A 6,000-nucleotide genomic window follows, 5' to 3' on the forward strand; every position below is an offset into this window, starting at 1 on the left:
ATCTAGTACTAGTACCGCATATTGATAAATACAGGGTAATCAAAATTAATCTACTTTTCCAATATACCCCAATCTGATATTCCAGGATGGAGGTAGGTTGCCATTGACACATGGTTAGTTCAAAATTGTGACATCAGTGACAAATCTCTTAGTAGATATCTCTGTTTGTCTATAATAGATATTATTTTATCAATCATAAATCAAATATGCATACAAATAAAACTCATATTTTTCAAAAGTTGTTTAATAATAAACCTCTCAAAAAAAGTTTCGAAATCTGTGTTTGGCCACTTATTTCTCCATACTCCCAATTTTGAATAATGCATATTTTACATCATTCGATAGATAATTCAATTTTCTTTAAAATGAAACCATACTTGTTATGATCATGTCATGAAAAGAGCAGGGTTCAAATGTGTTGGATGAGGTCTGAATTGGAAAGCTGCAAAACGAGCAAAAAGGTTTGGAAATCTGAGTTTTGACCATTCCTTTCTCCCAACTCCCAATATTGCTCAATGCATATTTGATATTCAAAAGATCATTTAATTCTCTTTAAGATGATACCATGCTTCTTATGATCATGCCATCACAAAAAGTGCAGGATTCAAGTGTTGGATGAGGTCTGAAATGAAAAGCTGCAAAACGAGCAGAAATAGTCATGAAGGGTCACTACAGAATATGGTTCTTTTGTCTGTGTCAGGAGGGATGAAAATCCATTCAAACCAAGCCCCTGCTTCTGTAGTGATGGTTCTGTGAGATAACATGGATTGTGTCGTTGTTTGAAATACCCATGCATGTTTATGTTTTTGCTTGTACAGAGGTGTGTTTGATGTCACTAGTTTGATTCCATGTTAATGTTAAGGTGCTTGAAAACAAATGAAATTACTGAAAAACTCACTCATCACCACGGAAAAAACAGTGACTTTCAATATTGCGTCATTCTGCAACTTTTGAATTTTGACCTTGCCCCACATTTCAAGGCACCGCACCTCCATGTGAATGATAATCATACCATATAGGGTATCATTTTAAAGAAAATTAAATGATCTATTCATTGATAGTAATTACACATTTACTAAAACCAATGAGAAATTATCAGTCAAAGTAAATATGAAACTGCTAAGAAACTCACTCATCACCACGGAAAAAAAAAGTTCAATATTGTGCCATTTTGCAGCTTTTGAATTTTAAGGCACTGCACCTCTATGTGAACCATGATCGTATCTTGTAGGGTATGAATGCTCTATTCATTGATATTAATTACACATTGATATTTACCGAATAGGGATAATCGATCAAAATCAGATTTCCAAACTTTTTTTGAGTTTATATTAGTTAAAAAAAACACATGATTTGATGAGTTTTAATATTTTTTTACACCTTTATGGACAATTTCCCAATTGGCAAATTAGGTAATGAGAATTACCTTTGAGATAAATTCTTTCATTTAAACCCAATGCTTCATTTCATGCCAAGCATGTTAATTCTTACAGCAAAATGCAGGGAGCAACATTACTTGAAAACAAATGATATCTGCCAAGCACCAACCTTTCACCCAAAACTCTACAATAAAAGATAGATTCATAATCTTATTACATTTTGAATAATCAGCTCATATTTATTCTATACTTGCTACATTTCATTGTACAAAATGAAGAATATTAAAAAATGTCACGTTGGCCAAATTTACATATCGTTGCACGTACCACGAACCATCCTCTCTGCGCACTTCGATGCGAAAGTTACTTATGCAGGAAACGCATTTACAGAAGTTTTTTTTAAACCAGCAATAAGTGCACCTACAAGGAGAGCAAATTATTTACCAGTGTCTTCGTTAAAAAAATAAAAAAAAAAACGTAACAGGACGGTTCGTGGAACAGATACAGTGCGCTCAACTTTCGCATCGAAGTGCGCAGAGAGGACGGTCCGTGGTGCGTGCGACGATATGTTTGAGTACTCATTTTGATTTTGTTACATTTTCATAAACACTATACATAAATATAAATTACATTTATAACTTCTATGAATAAGGTAATATACGTGTATAGCAAATTGCTATTGGTGAAGGGGACAGGGGGAAAGTCTTTCAAATCACTGAGGAAAGGATGTGTGTCTCTTCGCCTGGAACCCAAAATTTAAAATTTCACATCTAGAACTACAGAAAGTACAGAAAGATGCAAGAGCAGGATTGTAGAAGTCTATTTAAAAGCCACCAAGAGCCAAAATTTGCTACTATAGGCGTTACATACTATAAACCATTGTATTTGTTAGGAATGCACGCAGTGTGCAGTCAATGCACACTTCTGAACGCTATCTGTACTTTTATCCAAGATATATATGTACAGGTTGGTCTGCAGACACAGGCCTGGCATAGACGGTACTTCAATCAAGTGGTTCTCGAGACAGTTCCTACTTGCAGGCTCGCAGCATTAAAGGGGTACTCCAGGCTGAAAGTAATTATATCGTAATAAATTGATTAAAATTCACTGAGCAAATTCTGAAAACTTCATCAATATCTGAGAACAAATTTATTGAATTTTAAAGCTTGGCAATATTTTGTGAAAAAAGTTATAGGCACATCATCATGAATATTCATTAGCTGGACTGATGATTTCACATCCCCACTTTCTTTTTTCTTGTGTTATTACATGAAATCATAATTATTTCATTTTTGCATACACGTGTATAACATATATCTCCATTGTAAAAAAAAATTCTTTCGTTTCAGGAATAAAATGAATAAACATGATTTCATATAATAAAATAAAAAAGAACAAGTGGGGATATGACATCATCAGTTTGCATATTGAATTTTCATGAAGACATGCCTAAACCTGTTTCACTGTGTAGGTACATTGTGGTCAGTGCAAATTATTCTCTTTTTTATTGACCACAGACCAAATCAATTTTTCAGGAGCTTTCAAAATTAGTCATGTACCGTTTGCGACCATTCTGTTATTTTAGGGACTATTCTTCCCCCAACACTGGGGTAATGCCAAATTTAAGGGCTACATTTTTGTGCAATTGCTGTAGGCATCTGTGTAGAAAGTGTTTTTTTAAACTTTCTTCAATATTTTACATGTTATCATGAAGTAAGTCATATCAATGAGTTATAATGAAACATTAAAAGAAAATGAACTCTCTGGAAAATAGGAATCTATTGATGCATTTGGTTATTAATCTCAGAATCCAAATTATACATATGACAGCTTTTCACAAACTAAACTTAAGTCAAATTTGTCAAAGTTTCAATCTATCAGCCTGAATTCACAAATGTGGTTCCAATTTGGGGCATTGGACTGATAATTGCAAGATTGTGAGTTCGAATCCCCACTCTGCCATGGTCTCCACTTTGGTAAAAATGCCCGAGAGTTAGATCTGTCGTCTATAAGGTCAGCCATTATGACTGATTAACCTAGACGTAAAATGTTTCCTAGGTAATTGGTTATATACCAGCTTGGCGTTTACCAGCAAAATGCTGTCCTGCCGAGTATGTGGGAGTTACCATAAACACAAACAGATACAAAACCATGGACTATTCAGATTTTGTGTACATATTCATGCTTTTCTTATGACACTAGGAAAAGTCCAATTATAAGTGCGATTGTACACATGACGCAAAATTCATGATTGAATGAAGCCGAATAATATGACAAATCAGCATAGTCCATGGTTTTATATCATACATGTAGTACAACTGAAACCACCTTTGTAAATTTAAGCCATTATGGTTGAATCTCTATTCAAATACATAAAGTAGTTATTTTCTGGGAAGTCTGACAATTACACCCCCACCCCTTCCTTTGTAAATATTTTGTTCACATTTGACTTATTACATGCTATCAGACCCATTCATCCTTACATATAATTTCATGTACATTTTCTGCCATACCCTTCACACTGTTTTAAACATTTATGACCCTGTCACCCATACATTGCAAACCAATCTGACATATTCTTGAGTTTAGCATTTGGTTTGACACTTTGGCCCATATTCTGAAGTCAGGTTTAACTTAGACCATGGTCGTCAGGTTTAACTTAGACCATGGTCTAACTCTGTGCTAAAATGGGAAGCCAAAAGCGGCATTTTTTTTTATTAAGTTGCATGTTTCTTATGTTTACTGTGCTCTTTCCTGATTCATCGATGGTGAAGGCAATCATCTACTTATACTTCCTGGACAATTACGAATGATTTGAGAGCCAAATGAGCTGAAATATTATATCTCTACCGTTAGTGATTTATGTAACAATTGGCTGTCCATGCTTAAACCACAACTTTAAAACTGGGTTTAAGTTAAACCCGTCTTCAGAATACGGGCCTTTGAATTTATTTGTTTTCTAGGTCATCCACCCCCCAAAAAAACATCCTGGAAGTTAATACAGGTTAGTCTCTTTTTAAACATTGACAATGAATAGGTATTTTTACTTCATATCTAGACAATTTTCTGTACATATCACACTTCCCTGCATATGAAACCATCACATAAAATTGAATCATGGTTGTTTCTAATTTAGGATTTGTTAGATATAAATACAAGCATATCATGAATGACTACAGATTTGTTACACTTGCTTTAATTTTTTTTTTGTATTAATTTGAATAAATATTCAGCAATGATTAATTTGTAAACTGTTACTATCTTTGATAAATAATAACGGAGGCCATATGTAATTACATGTCAAAGAATTTAAGAAATTTATTTCATAAAACTTTTGTTCGCTAATATACATGCAAGCATTACAGCTGCACATGCATGATTTTGATGACTTGACATATTGACCCTAGTATCATTAGTTTCATTCTAATGACTGACAAGGGCCCCATCTTACAAAGAGTTACAATACCATGTACATTTAACCCTATCTAGGCCGGGGTATTTTGGGAGAACATATGGCCGGGGGGGGGCCTCCCAGGCCCCCCTAAGATCTCGGCCGTCGACTGCGTGATTGCGCCAAAAATTGGCATGCGGGTCATAATCTACAACATTGTATAGTAATTCATTTCATGCGAATTGCTATTAAGTGAATATGCTAATTTATGCATAATTAGTATGTGAAATCGTACTTTTTCCTCTAACTCCCTAAATAAAGCTCCAAATGTACTAATTCTTGGTATAGAAAAGTGTTCTTAGCAAGTGTACATGAAAAAAATTGTGATATCAAATCATTTTCTTATGAATTAAATTGTTTTTTGCAATTTCTTATGTATTTCTGTGTTTTTTTTCCTTTTGTTTTCCATTGTTTTTTCAATGAAATTTGTTAGGGACTCTTCTGTGATCATAAAAAGCATAAAATTAATACATTTAGACCACCAAAATTAAAAATAATCATGCATTTATGAATTTGTGTTGAAAACACATTTTGCATTGACTTTGTACACAAAATCACATTTTTGAGCAATTTTTGGTCGACATGCACTTACATAATGTTGCGTAATTTCGGAACCACGTACCCGGGTGACGCAAAATTGGTCTCAAAGTTGCGCAAGACTTGAAAGTAAAAAGCCTGCTTGCGGCGCGGTCAAAAATTTTCGCGTGGTGAAAATATCGCGCTAGATAGGGTTAATCAATCTCAACTGCATGGAAATCCATCTAAACCATAATTTTTTCTACATGAAATTTGCACAATCTCCCTAGTAAAAAAAAGCGAATCACACTGAATCTTCAGGAGAACGATGAATGTATGATTATACATATCTAGAAAATATTTTGAACAAATTTGCATTTTAGATGTTGACGTTGCTGACTGTTGTTGATCGGATCAATCGCAACTCTTTGTAAGACGGGGCCCAGAAATATTAGTTAGTATGATACAGGTTTGCTTGGGTTTCAAAATCATGAGACCCTCACCTGATGGAGTGTTGCAAGAAGCTTGCGATCAATTGCAAGTCAATTTTTGGTCCCTAAATCAATCATATATCTTGCAGTTAATTGCAAATTAGTGATCGCTTGCTAATTTGCTTCTTGAAACTAGAAGTTTAATCTGATTTGCTACAGCTAA

The sequence above is a fragment of the Lytechinus variegatus genome, chromosome 3 (assembly GCF_018143015.1).
Source record: "Lytechinus variegatus isolate NC3 chromosome 3, Lvar_3.0, whole genome shotgun sequence".
Taxonomy (NCBI): Eukaryota; Metazoa; Echinodermata; class Echinoidea; order Temnopleuroida; family Toxopneustidae; genus Lytechinus; species Lytechinus variegatus.